The 13553-nt window shown below is 37.5% G+C and overlaps 1 long non-coding RNA gene across 1 annotated transcript; it reads right to left on the bottom strand.

Annotated features, from left to right (window-relative positions):
• Positions 1 to 5315: 5315 nt before the first annotated feature.
• LOC105667308 (uncharacterized) lies at positions 5316 to 12035 on the bottom strand. The gene is made up of 5 exons (XR_010890667.1): positions 11767 to 12035; positions 10636 to 10782; positions 7037 to 8150; positions 6629 to 6775; positions 5316 to 6519 (listed from the first exon to the last, which is right to left on the bottom strand). It is a non-coding gene; the product is annotated as an uncharacterized lncRNA (long non-coding RNA).
• Positions 12036 to 13553: the final 1518 nt, after the last annotated feature.

The raw sequence follows: 13553 nt of genomic DNA, 5'->3' as shown, positions 1-13553 counted from the left end.
AATTCGTCCAGAACGCCTCTGCACTCCTGAACCAACCGCGATGTTATTGTCAGAGCCCCCAGCGCCTTAATGGTCGCCTGGCCGTACAAATTCTAATGTGCTCTCCCGCTTCTTTCCTACTCCGCACGGTCTGAGCACAGCTTAGGATAGCCACAATCTCCGCTTGGAATACCGTGGCATAACTGTCGAGAGAAATGCTCTCCTTCCATCTCTCTCGACTGCCAAAGAAGCCGGCCCCGGAGCCCGTGTCCGTCTTGGAGCCGTCCGTATACCAGACGTCCCCTCCTCGCACTCGAGCCACTAAGTTTCCACCTTCCTTTTCCCACTCCTCCGGCCTTGGTATATGCACTTTAAAACGCCTATCAGAAACCCGACTAATAGGTATTCTGTCCTGTCGCATCTCGAATATCGGATCCGACAGAACGTCTTCTGGCAGCCTCGTATGCCAGGCTCCCTTCTTCCATTTTAGTTCGCATCTCAGACGGTATGCCGCCATTGCTGTAGCAGCCACCACCACCTGGTGAAGCGGTTCAATGCCGAACATTATGCCCATCGCCGCCACTGATGTTGTAACCATAGCACTTAGAGCCCCCCTTAAAATCAGAGCCCTGACATGCTCCAGCGCAATTTTGGCTGTTTTTTTCCGCATCCTAGTCCACCATACCACAGCTGCGTATGTGAGTCGGGGGCAAAGTATGGCTGTGTAGATCCAACGTATCATACTCGGTTTCAAACCCAAAGTCTGGCCAAAGGTCCTTCTGCACATCCAAAAATACTGGCACAAGCTGTTGCACCGGCTACGAAGATGCTCCTCCCAAAGCAGTTTCCTATCCAGGATAACTCTGAGATATTTCACTGATTCGGTCGGAACTAACCTTACTCCTTCAAGAGTGGGTCCCACAATGGTGCTTATCTTGTATTTGCGAGTGAAGACAGTAAGACCGGTTTTCAGTGAATTCACTGTTAAACCCGTCCTCTGACACCACTTTTTTACGACTTCCAGTGCCCCCTGAATGAGCTCTAGAAGCGTCTCTAAAAAGGGGCCTCGCACAAGTATTGCCACGTTATCCGCGTAGCCTTGTGCAGTGTCCTTATCGTCCAGTGCCTTTAATAATCTGTTTGCTACCAGGCACCATAAAAGTGGGAAGAGTACTCCACCCTGCGGGCAGCTTTTTCCCACCCAACCACAAACTTTCTTAGTTCCTAGCGAAGTCATCACACGCCTTCCTAGCATGCCCCGGATCCACTCGACGAGCTTCATTGGGACACCTCTTCTGGTGGCTTTCTCACACACTACCTCGTGCGGTGTGTTGTTAAAAGCGCCCTCTATATCCAAGAAAGCACCCACTGCGTAGCCCTTTCTTTCCAGCTGCTCCTCAATAAACGCTACCGTCTGATGTAGAGCAGTCTCGGTGGAATAGCCCGGACGGTACGCGTGCTGACCTCTATGGAGAGGATGCCTCCACAGAGTAGTCTTCCTCAGATACGCATCCACCAGCTTCTCCAATGTCTTAAGGACATTGTTAGGCTAATTGGCCTGAAATCCTTTGCCTTAGTGTAGCTCGTTCTTCCTGCCTTTGGGATGAATACTACTCTGGCCAGTTTCCATGCGCTGGGTGTGTAGCCCAGCGCGATGCATGCTCTTAAGGTTCGAGTCAGTGGGCCCACGATCTGTTCCAGTCCCTCTTGTAGAAGAGCCGGAAAGATGCCATCCGGTCCCACTGACTTGTAGGGCTTAAAGGTGTTATTTGCCTATTTGACCTTCTCGGGCATGACAATCTTGGCCGCCATTTGCTAATCCGGTTGTCGGGCTCTTCTGAGTGAGCCCGGCTCCTTATGGAAGCCCGGAAAGCTCACTTCCAGTAGATGCTCCAGACATCGCTCTCCAGTCACCACCGTCCCATCAGGGAGTGCGATGGCTTCTAGGGTCGCATCCGGATTCCTAGCGAGGATCCTGCAGATTCTTGCCGTTTCGGGCATTCCCTCCACTTCCTCGCAAAACTTCCTCCAGCTTTCCTGTTTCGCCCTAACCACAGAGTCTCTATACTCTTTCTGTGCCCTCTTAGAGAGCTCCCAGTCGGATTGACGACCCGTGTTCTTAGTTCTATTCCAGGCCTTGCGAGCCGCCACTCTGAGACCCTGCAGTCCAGGGGTCCACCAGGAAGTTCCTCTACTATTTGTAGCCGCCCTTTCGGGGCAATTACCTTCGTAGCAGTTTACCAAAGATCTCTGCAAGTAGTCCACACAGGTCTCCAGTTCGTCTTCTGTCCCGTGCCTCTTAGGGAAGCCTCTGAGACTGCTGACCACGTCTTCCTTATAAGAGTCCCACTTGGTTCTCCTCGGGTTCCTGAATTTGACCTCCTTCCCCCTAGCCTTAGCTATCCTGAAAGTGATCTGCCTGTGGTCTGAGAGCGAGGGCTCCGTCGAGACCCTCCATTCCACTACCTCCTGTAACAACTGCCTGGAACAGACAGTGATGTCGAGCACTTCTCTTCTCGCTATAGTGCAGAAGGTGGGTTTGTCTCCTATGTTGAGAATCTCCAGATCCGTGAATGCTAGGAACTCCAAACTTTCATTCCTCTTTCATTGGTGTTTGAGCTTCCCCACACAATGTGATGCGCGTTAGCGTCACATCCCATGATCAGGGGAAGCCGTTTCTCTTGGCTGTATTCTGCCAGTTTTATCACCGGTGCAGGCGGCACTGCCTCCCTCTCGTCATGAGAGAAGTAGGCCGAGCAAACAACCATTTTCTTCCTGTCACCGGAGTCAGCAGTGAAATCTACTTCTACAGCCGCAACGTCCCTGGAACACAGGTGAGGTATTAGCTGGGCTTCCATACCCTTGACGGCCACGCAGGCCCTGGGCCGATCCACTGATGGAGCCCTAAAGAGCTTGCCGCAGGCCGCCAAGCCCCTGATGCAACCCCGGATTACCCAGGGTTCTTGCATCAGTGATATGCATGTTTGCTTCCCAGCTTGTTGCCTGGCCAAAACAGCCGAGCCTTTGTTGTAATGCAGATTAATCTGGGTGAAGGCCACCCCTCCCGATCCCGCCATTTTACTACGAGACCGTTTTAGGGGGTTCCTCCTTATCCCCGCTTACCCCCCCTTTAGCCCTACTTACCCGAAAGGCAATCCTATCGAGCCCAAAGAATGGTTTGAAGTCCAGCATCCTCAATTTGAGGACACTAGACTCCGGGACACCGAGGACTAGATTCCCACCTTCCTTGGTGGCCTCTACTCCCTCCGCGAACACCTTCCAGCTCCCGGTGAGAAGACCCGGGTTCTGCCTCTCCAGCCGCTTCAAGACCGCCCCTCGGCTGCGCCCTCGGGAGGTCCCGGGATCTAAACCATCGCCCTGTGCTGCCTTTGAAGCGCGTCTATGCCCACCACTTTGAGCTTGACGCCCTCCCACGGAGTGATGCCGCCGATCCGCTCCACGAGCTAGCCTAGCGACGCCTCGTCCGCGCATCTTACCACCGCCGCCCCACTCCTTAGAGAGGTTCCATGGAATCTGGGCACCGGACCGTCTTGGATCCCGTCGATCTCTTTCGAGACCGCACCCCTCAACAGAGTCAACTGCTCTGCAGTGATCTCTGCCTCGGGGTAGCCCTCCGCCACAATCACCCTCGCCAGAAGGTCGGCAGCATCCGCAAAGGCATGGTGCCCATCATGAGCCCTTTGCCTTTTCAACGGACGGCCACCCGATGGAGGAGTTTTATTGAAGCCCTTCCGACGTTTACCGTCGGTGTGCCCCTTTACCACCGGCGTACAAGGGGGAGCCACGGGGAGAGAGCGAGCCCCTTCCGGAGCTCCTGCTCTCATCCGCTTCGCCCTCCTTCTTTCGGTCCCGCACCGGTTCTTTTTAAAAGAAGATGAAGCCTCCTGCCGCGCAGTCGGGCCGGCTTCACTTCCGGAGCCCTTAAGGGTCCCGTCCGTCACCGCCGTCCCAGCCCCTTCCCTCGGAAACCCGTCACGCGAGTCCTCCCGATCTCCCACTTTGTCCTCTTTAAATTATCAACTTCCATTGTGGTCCCACGAGTAGCTAGGGAATTACATGGTCCGCCCACGCAGAGCCCCGCATGCGTGGGTAAGGCTGGATACTCTGAGGTTTCGCCCGGTTCCCCAGAGGCATCGTTCGCGACACTGTTCCCCCAGTGACATGCAGCTATCGCCACGATGGCTTACAACTTGGCTTGGGGAGCTGGTCCGCGGCAACGATCTTTCCTTACCTTCCACGGGGTCTTACTTCCGTGGGGCCAGGTTATAACTGCCACTACCCAGCAGCACTAAGTCCCCTCAGGGGACTCACACCTACTGGGCGTTCTCCTATCCGCCACCTTGGAGACGCGCCCGGTGGGTAGCTCAACCCCCGGGTGAAATAATATTAGAAATAAAAAAAAAATATTTTAACTTCTTAATTAATTATTCTTTTACATTCTTTTACATTTTTATTTTATTTTAATTTATAATAATCTATTTTTATAGAAAAAACTTTCTTTCTGTATATGTATATATACTGCCTGGCAATAATTTGTTTTGTTTTCCTAGCGAGATGACCATAAAATAATTTTCATCGGGTAATGTACCATGATTTTTTCTGCATCCTTACATATAAAAAATATATATTGAAACATTTTAGTAACTTTTTAAAATAATTTATAAATAATTTATTGATTATAATAAAAATTAAATAATTATTTTATCAATTATTATATCAACATTGGCGCTATATTAATATTTTATTATTTATTTATAATAATATTTTTGATAAACACACAGTAACATAACATCAGTATTATAATTTCTCACTCAATAATGTACAGCAAGGTATATATAACTTTGCAGTTACATTGTTGAATTGTTTAACAATTAACTGCAATATAACATACTTTGCTGTACTTCAGGCCTCAAAATTATTTCATCTTTTCAGCCGATTCTCGTGGTATACGCCTTTCCTTTCTTCACCGCGCGCGCGGCAGCCGCTAGGACCAGTGCCGCCGAGCGTTAGGAGCGGCGCTATCCGATTAATGTTAAAAAAATTTATTAAAAATATTTTTTTCCTCAATAGCAATAATACCTCATGAGTGACGTGGAAATCTATTGAAATATTTTTACATAATAAATTTAAAAATAAAAAAAATATTTTTAATAAATTTTTTTAACTTTTAATGATCAAGGGAGAAGAACCCAACATTTATCGAATAGCGCCGCTCCTAACGTTCGGCGGCTGGCCCTAGCGGCTGCCATGCGCGCGGTAAAGAGAAGAAAGGAGGCGTATACCACGAGAATCGGCTGAAAAAATGAAATAATTCCGAGGCCTGCTGTACTTTATTGAGTGGAAAAATTATAACATTGATGTTATGTTACTTTGTATTTACTAAGAATATGAAATAAATAATAAAATATTAATATTGTGTCAATGTTGATATAATGATAAAATAAGGTTAAAAGTAAGTTTAAATCTAATCATTTATTTAATGTTATATGAAAAACATTATATTAAAATTATAAAAAACATTTGCACAACATTATTCGTAATATTAAGACACTCCCATTTCAACGTTATTGAAACCTTAAAATCAGTGTCAAAGTTTGTTCATAATGATGTCGATTAGAACGTTAAAATTAAATGAGCAAAACTAACGTTTAAATTGTTTATTACCTAATATACACATTTTTATTTTTATATACATAATGTCATTGAGTATTACATACACTTTAATATTATATTTTCCTTGGTAAAGTATTCATAATTACAATTCTTTTAGCATTTCCTAATTCAACCGCGTTATCATGTAAAATAGGTCTTACTTCTTCTTCATTTGTACATATACCCATCAATTCAATTATATCATTTTGCAAAATACAAATGTTGTGCAATATACAACAGGCCAAAATAAATTCTGGAATTTTTCTGACGTCTGTTAAAGGTAAACAGTCTAAGAGAATCCTAAAACGAACTTTCAGATGACTTATTGCCCGTTCAAATGCTATTCGCGTAGATGACAGACAATAGTTAAAATTTTTTTGCGCATTTGTCAGATGACCATTATTTTTAAAAGGTACCATAACATGTGGATGGATACCGTACGCAGCATCTTCAATAATATGAGAATTATCAGGAAAATAGGTTTTAGGTAATTGAAGAAAATCTGCCACTGATGAATTCCGAAAAACTCTTGCATCGTGCACAGATCTCACATGCCCGGCGTAACAATGGGTGAAAAGTCCACGCGAATCACAGACAACTTGTATATTCATCGAGTGAAAGCCTTTTCTGTTTACGTACGAGTCTGGTACTTCTTTCAGAGTACGAATCTTAATATGAGTTCCATCATTAGCACCTATCACTTTTGGAAAACCACAAGCTTGTTCAAATTCCTCCATTACTTTTGTGGCAACTGCATTTTTGGGCCACTGAATAAACTGAGGAGCAATGCAATGTAGAGCATACGTTACTCGTCTTAATGCTCTGAATGCAGTTGCTTTTCCAACTCCGAATTTTGTCGATACAGATCTGAAGACAATAATATAATATAAATAAAATGTTACTATGAAATAATTAATAATTTGTTTGTTTTCTTTCTTTAAATTTATTTTAATATTTTAATGTATGAGATACATACTTATAAGAGTCAGGAGTAGACATAAACCAAATTACAATAAAGAGTTGTTTTTTAGCAGAGATTGGTTTTCTTCCAAGAAATGCATTGATGGCTTTTAATCCTGGCCCGATTAATTGTAACACCACTTCGAATGTTTTCGAAAACATTCTGCAAGATATAAAACTGCTGTAATTTCTTGACATTACTTTAAATTAATAAACAAAAATTGAATATGGAAGATAAGTATATGTACAGACTTTTTATAAATATTTTAAAACATCAGTCAAATTGAATAAAAAATATATATGAAAATATTTGCACTCATCGAAAATGTTCTTTGAATACGCGCCTCGTATATCCAGGGATAATTCTCTCAACAAAATCTGTTATTTTTTCTTTAAAAACTGTTTCTCCACGTGTTTCACTCACCATTAGAACTAAATATAAAATTTCCAATTCATAGCCTGTGTCCGAACTATCCTCATATTCCTCGTCACTGTAATAATTATCAGAACTGCAACTTGATGATTCACTACTCTTAATGTCACTTACATTAGCGTCATCAATTAAAAATATTGTCACATTGACAGTGCAGTTTATTGTTGTGAAATCTATTTTGATTTCACGCTTCTAATGCGTTTAATAACATTCCGTTTCAAAGCGTGCATTGTGCGCATAATGAAACGAAACGCAACCAATACGCTAAGCATTGGTGATGCGAACGATGCGTGCTATGCGTGAAACGGAACGCAATCATAGCGACATGGGTATGCGCTGCAGTTACGCGCATATGCGTTGTCATACTATTCAAACTTTCACGCGTATGAATCTTAGTGTATATTTTGATTTAATGTATTTGATGAATTTTGATTAATTTCCATGTTATTAATTTGGCCGAGTTCCTGTAGGTTCTATTGTGATGGGTGGAAAGATGGTTGTTGATTGTATGTGCTATCGAGTGTTTGAAATGCGAAGTAATTATCTTTTTCGGAATGTTGTAAAGTTGTTGGTGCGTGAGGAAAATTAGAACGGTCAGAATAATAATGTAGCGATTCATACTCTGCGTTGTGCAAAATGTTAGAAATTTGAGTTTTAACTTTAATTTGGAGATGTGGAGGAAATGTTCTTACTGTTTCCTCAACACTCATGAAATATTTAGCGAGGTGATCGGATGATTTATCTTTTGATCTTTGGCATTCTTCAAATGCAGCTGCTGATAACTGAGCTGGAGTTTTTTTTCTTTGTTTTAGACCTGAAGAGGTGCTACTTCCAGATGAGGCTTCTCTTCTAACAGTAAGTTCTATAGAGGAAGCTTCTGAGGTATCGTTAATATCCTGCTCAGCATCACTAATAGAAGTTGTTGGTGATTGAACGTTGCTTCCTTCTCGCTCGTATTGCAGACACTGTTTCATAAATTTCATCTGTTTCTCAAATTTCCATGGTCTATATTTTTTTGCTGTCTGTCCAGACTTTGTCATTAGGTGTTTTAAATGTTTTCTATAACAATCGCGGAGAGTTTTCCAACGATTCTTGCAATCCACACCTAAACAAGAAAAATAACACTTAGTACCAATGTCTGTAGCACCAGCCTAACTGTAGATATGTCAACCTTCTGTTAATTATGGTAGTTTTACCTTCCAAGATGCTAAACTAACTGTGACTGCCACAGCTAACAGCAATCTAAAAGGTTTTCTTTACTAATATTTAGAAAAATTAAGGAAAATATATATACATATACTATTGTAGGTATTGTAAAAAAAAAAATAAGATTTTGATTTCTGTTTATTTTTTAATCTTTTTTTATTTATTTTATTTTTTTTTCTAGATTTCTAGCAACTGATGACTCTTTTGGAACTATAGCTTTCAGCTATCGTTTGGGAGAGACGACTATTCGACGCATAGTATACGAAACTTGTGAAGCAATTTGGAAGGTACTTAGACCTATCGTTATGTCTGAACCAAACAGAAAAATGGGGGCAAAAAAAGAGGAAGAATTTCGCCAGAAGTGGAATTTCCCGAATTGCTTGAGTGCCATTGATGGCAAGCATGTGGTGTTCCAGAAACCAGCGAAAAGTGGAACATTGTATTTTAATTATAAAAAGGAATTCAGCATCGTCTTTCTTGCAGTGATAGACGCTAACTACAAATTCACACTTATCGATATTGGAGCATATGAGAAAAATAGCAAAGGAGGCATTTTTTCGCACTTTGCCAGGCACATTATCAGCTATGCCACATATTATAGTTGGAGACGAAGCTTTTCCTCTGCACAGGAATCTCATAAGACCATATCCTGGGGACCAACTATCTGGTCGTGAGGATAAAAAAGTTTACAATTATAGATTAAGCAGAGCGAGAAATGTTTCCGAAGATGTTTTTGGAATCCTTTCTAAGAAATTTCGTATTTATCAACGAAGATTGCAGATAACATCTAAACACCTTGATTTTATTGTCTTAGCCACATGTTGCTTTCATAACTTCTTGAGAAATGATTCTGAAGCTTTATTTGTAAAAACATGTGAAAATAAAACAACATAAGCTGATTGTACATTAAAAGATATGGCGGATATTGGTGGTTTATTTTCAGGCACGGCATTGTTGATCAGTAGGACATCCAAAATATGCTAGGGCATATTTTTTCTTATTTGACTAATAAAGAAATTAATTAGATATATACGTGTTTCAGCAGTAATTATGCGTTTTAAACTCTATATGTTACAGCATATTTTTGCATATTTCACCCATATATCTGCATAATATTTATATATTTTACATTGGAATATTAATCCGGCTTTTAATTACAAGTATGTATCACATGTTCTACAATAAGTTTTTTGAAAAAACAAAACTGATCGCTTTATATCTAAAAAGGGTATTTTTAAAGGCTTCCTTGAGGATTTTCCCTGCAGATTTTCAAAGATTTAGAACCTGGTCTTGTGCTTCCTCCGCAACCGATAATTACACGAACATTACGGGGAACATGGCTTAACACCGTAAATTATTACACAACCAATTTTGAGAAAATTGTACGAATTTTTGATGCATTGGATGATGAAGAGGCTGCCTCAATCAAAATTTTAAAGAATATACTACGTGACAAAACAATAAAGTCTGATTTTATTTTTATTGCATCAAATTATGGATTTCTTGAGGAGTCCATAAAAAAGCTCGAAACATCTAGTCTACCGCTTATTGTGCAGATTGAAGTTGTGACATATGCTATAGAAGCAATTAATGATGTAAACGGCGAGGCAGCGAATGTTATCGAAAAAAAAAATTTCCAGCATTATTGAAACGAATAGTTTTACTATTTTGAAGGCACTTTCAGCACGCTTGCCCGGAAGATCTAATAATACAAAAACAGACAATTACAGCATTCAAGAAACATTGGCATTTAAATATGCACCTATAACTTCTGTTGATGTCGAACAAAGTTTCTCAATGTATAAAAATGTTTTATGATCAAACAGACAAAGTTTTTTGTTTGAAAACTTAAGTAAAATGTTTATTATTTATTGTAATCAAAATATAAATTAGAAGACTTAAATTTTTGACTCAATATTAAATATGTATGTGTTTTTTTAAGTTTATTAATGTTTTTTTGTTTTTTAAAAATGCAATAGGACTAATTAATAAATATAACAACAAAAATACAATGCAAATTATTTTTTATTAAGTTTCATTAAATTTATTCTACTTTGTTATTATAAATTATTGAACAATATCTAAAAATTTTTTTAAAAAAGGATGAATTTTTAAGATCATATTTTTGTGTTTTTAAAGCATTTTTTCAACTTTATGAAGCATATTTTAGATGCTTAAAACGGATTTTTTAAAGCATATTTTTGGTTGCCCTAGTAATAATAATAAAGAGTGACGAAACGATTGTAAGTGTATGATTGTAACTGTAAACAGAAATTTTATAGATATGTAGCTTATGTGACTTGAAAATAAATGACTAATGTTATTTCTGATTCTAATTTTTAAGTTAATAGTATCGATTGTCAGTAATAAATTATCTTACGTACTTTCATATTTCATTTTTTCTCCAATCTCCTTCCAAGCGTTTTCTCGGATAAACTGATTGCTATGTCTGGAATCTTCACGCTTGTACAGAAATTCGTAATTTTGAACATGTAAAATTAATTCCTCGTCATTCATTGTTTATAGTTATTCTTAAAAAAAAAAATTATTTTAATTAATAACTACACAAATATAATACAAATATAATATAACTACACAATATAAAAAGATAAATGTAAGATGCAAAAGAAGTCAAAGCTAGCTCGTGCAAAACCTATATTGAAATCAAAATAATATAAACAAATGTTTCTGCCTATTATCAAGCTTTCTTCTGTGTTAATAAGAAATTAAATCGTACATAATTTTAAAAAATTACATAACCGCACGAGTTTTACAATATATATTATTAAAATATATAGTAATGAGCTCAAATAAGAATTTCTAATTAAATTAAAAAAGAAGCATAAAGAACCGTGGCTGGTTCGATATGCCAAAATTTATTATAGAACAATGTACAATAAACAGACGTTTCTGCCTCGCATTAGGCTTTCCTCAGTGTCGATCAGTAAACAAAATATTAAATTTGAACTTGAACGTACGCCTTGTTAAAAACTACATAATTAAAGATTCAGACGAAAAAATACTAAAATACAAATTGAGCAATCGCAAGTTTGTTAGCAACAGTACGCATTGTTGAAATTAGCATATATGTCATTATTAAATGCTGAAAAGTAATAGAACCAGATGTAACAAAAGTAAAAAATTATAAAAATTCTAAATAATTAATGTGAAAGGCTCCAGTGATTAACAAAATCAAATAAAATTCAAAAGAAGCGTAAAGAGCCACAATGTAAGTTCTTCGTGCGAAGGTTACTGTATTCTCATTTAAAATTATTTCCAGCCGTTTCTGCCTGATATCAGGTTTCCTCAGTGTACAATATTGACGAAAGAATCGCACGCAGTGATTATAAAGATAAAAAGATGTGGATGATATATTTCAAATTTATTTCAAAGAAATGTTATTCGGTTCATTAAAAAGAATTGTTAAAACTGTAATAAATGTAATAGAATAAAATGATAATTGATATTATAAAGAAGTAAATTAACCGGAAATTAGGATATAAATTTATACATACTTGTAAAAAACACGTTGCAAGCAAACTAATCTTTCCAGAAGGTACGAGATAAAAGAGTGAATTTTTGTTAAAGCTTATCAGTCAAAAGTTAAAATGTTAATGACCAGAATTCAACAGAGAAAATCAGAGAAATGGTTGGAACGGAGGAGGGGGGGAAGGAGTATAGTAGAGAAGGCATGGTAAAATAGTGGGGGATAAAGGAATCGGTAGCGGAAAAGGAAAGAAATACAATTATAAAGGGGGAAATAAATTAATAATTGGGAGATAAGCATCCGGTAAATGTTCCGTGTCGTTTTGATTATTAAGACCAGCGTTTTGCCTTTTAATTTTTCACAAGCATGTATAAATCTACAGTGTATAATATTTTTACAAATGTAAGATTGATTTTATAACAAATATTATTTCAAATTACAAATCCTCGCAAATTGAATTGCTTCTACCCGACAAAAACAGTTACGTCACATCCATGTCGAATCCACGTAATTTACGTGGATTATGTGGATGTAGATTTATCCACGAATTATTCATATGGATGCAACATTCCTTTTTCATTACTACATCGAAATACTTTATTCTCGAAATGGCAATGTAGATTTCACGTGGATATTTATACTGAAAATTATAATTGATCAATCAAGGTATACTGTGTTTATCACAATGTGATTTTTATGCATAATTAATTTATAAATATTTTGATCTCTATTATATATACTGTAGGTGAGATAAATTTATATTAAACAAGATAATATATTACTTTATAGAAAAAGGAAACATAAATTACGTGAATTTGACGTGAATGTGACGTAACTGTTTTATTGGGCTGAGGAAATATAGTGATAACAAGGATTATGATAATTATTATAGAGTAAAGCATTAAAGTAATTTTATTCACATACCAATGACAGAAATTGATTGAATAATTGAAAATTCCTCCCTTAAAATATAAAATATAAATACAATGTTGTATAATAGCGTTTTCGATTATACGGGATTTGAACAATGACTTAGGGTTGATTAATAACGTCGTCTCCATCAATAAAATTAATTCATACTAGAATAATAATGGTTGATCGACCTTGAGTCATTCAAACCCCGTATAATTAAAAATGTTAAAAGTTACAATGTTGTTACAATGTTTCAGAATGAGGCATTGGAAAACAGACACTTTTTGAAACGATCCAATTATTTTCCGCATTCTTTTTAGGGAGAGGTAACAGTACAACTTTTTTCTTAATATTGTCTAAACACCACTTTCGTAGTGATTTAAGATTGTTAATATATATGTTTATGCAGCTAGAAGAAAATAAATAAGAAAAAAGATCTGATTTCTCTTTAAACTTTCTGCCAATCAAATAAATTCCATCATTACATTTTATAATATTTTCGATTTTATGCATTTCATTTCCAGTAAGCAAGAAACATTAAATCAACGTTTTGAAATATTAATTTTATGTAAATTTTTATAATGTTTAGATATAATGTTGTATATATATTTTAAATATATTATTTTATAATATAGTTTTCTTAAATATCAGAGAAATATTTTTAAAACATTATTTAAAACTTTGTTTTCAATGTTATTTTAACACTTCTATTTGCTGCAAGTTCAACATAGTTACAATAGTTTTAATTTGATAAAATCTTATGTTTAAAATAACGTTATAATGATAAAAATTTTGTGTTGTTTTAATGTTTTTTTTATATTATTTTAATATTAAATTTATAAGAAAGAAATATTATAAAACTATTTTATAGAATGATATATAAAGTAAAAATAATCGATATTA

Source organism: Linepithema humile, chromosome 6 (assembly GCF_040581485.1).
Source record: "Linepithema humile isolate Giens D197 chromosome 6, Lhum_UNIL_v1.0, whole genome shotgun sequence".
NCBI lineage: Eukaryota > Metazoa > Arthropoda > Insecta > Hymenoptera > Formicidae > Linepithema > Linepithema humile.
Note: the sequence above shows the minus strand (reverse complement) of the source record. Positions and strands in the feature narration are given on the sequence as shown.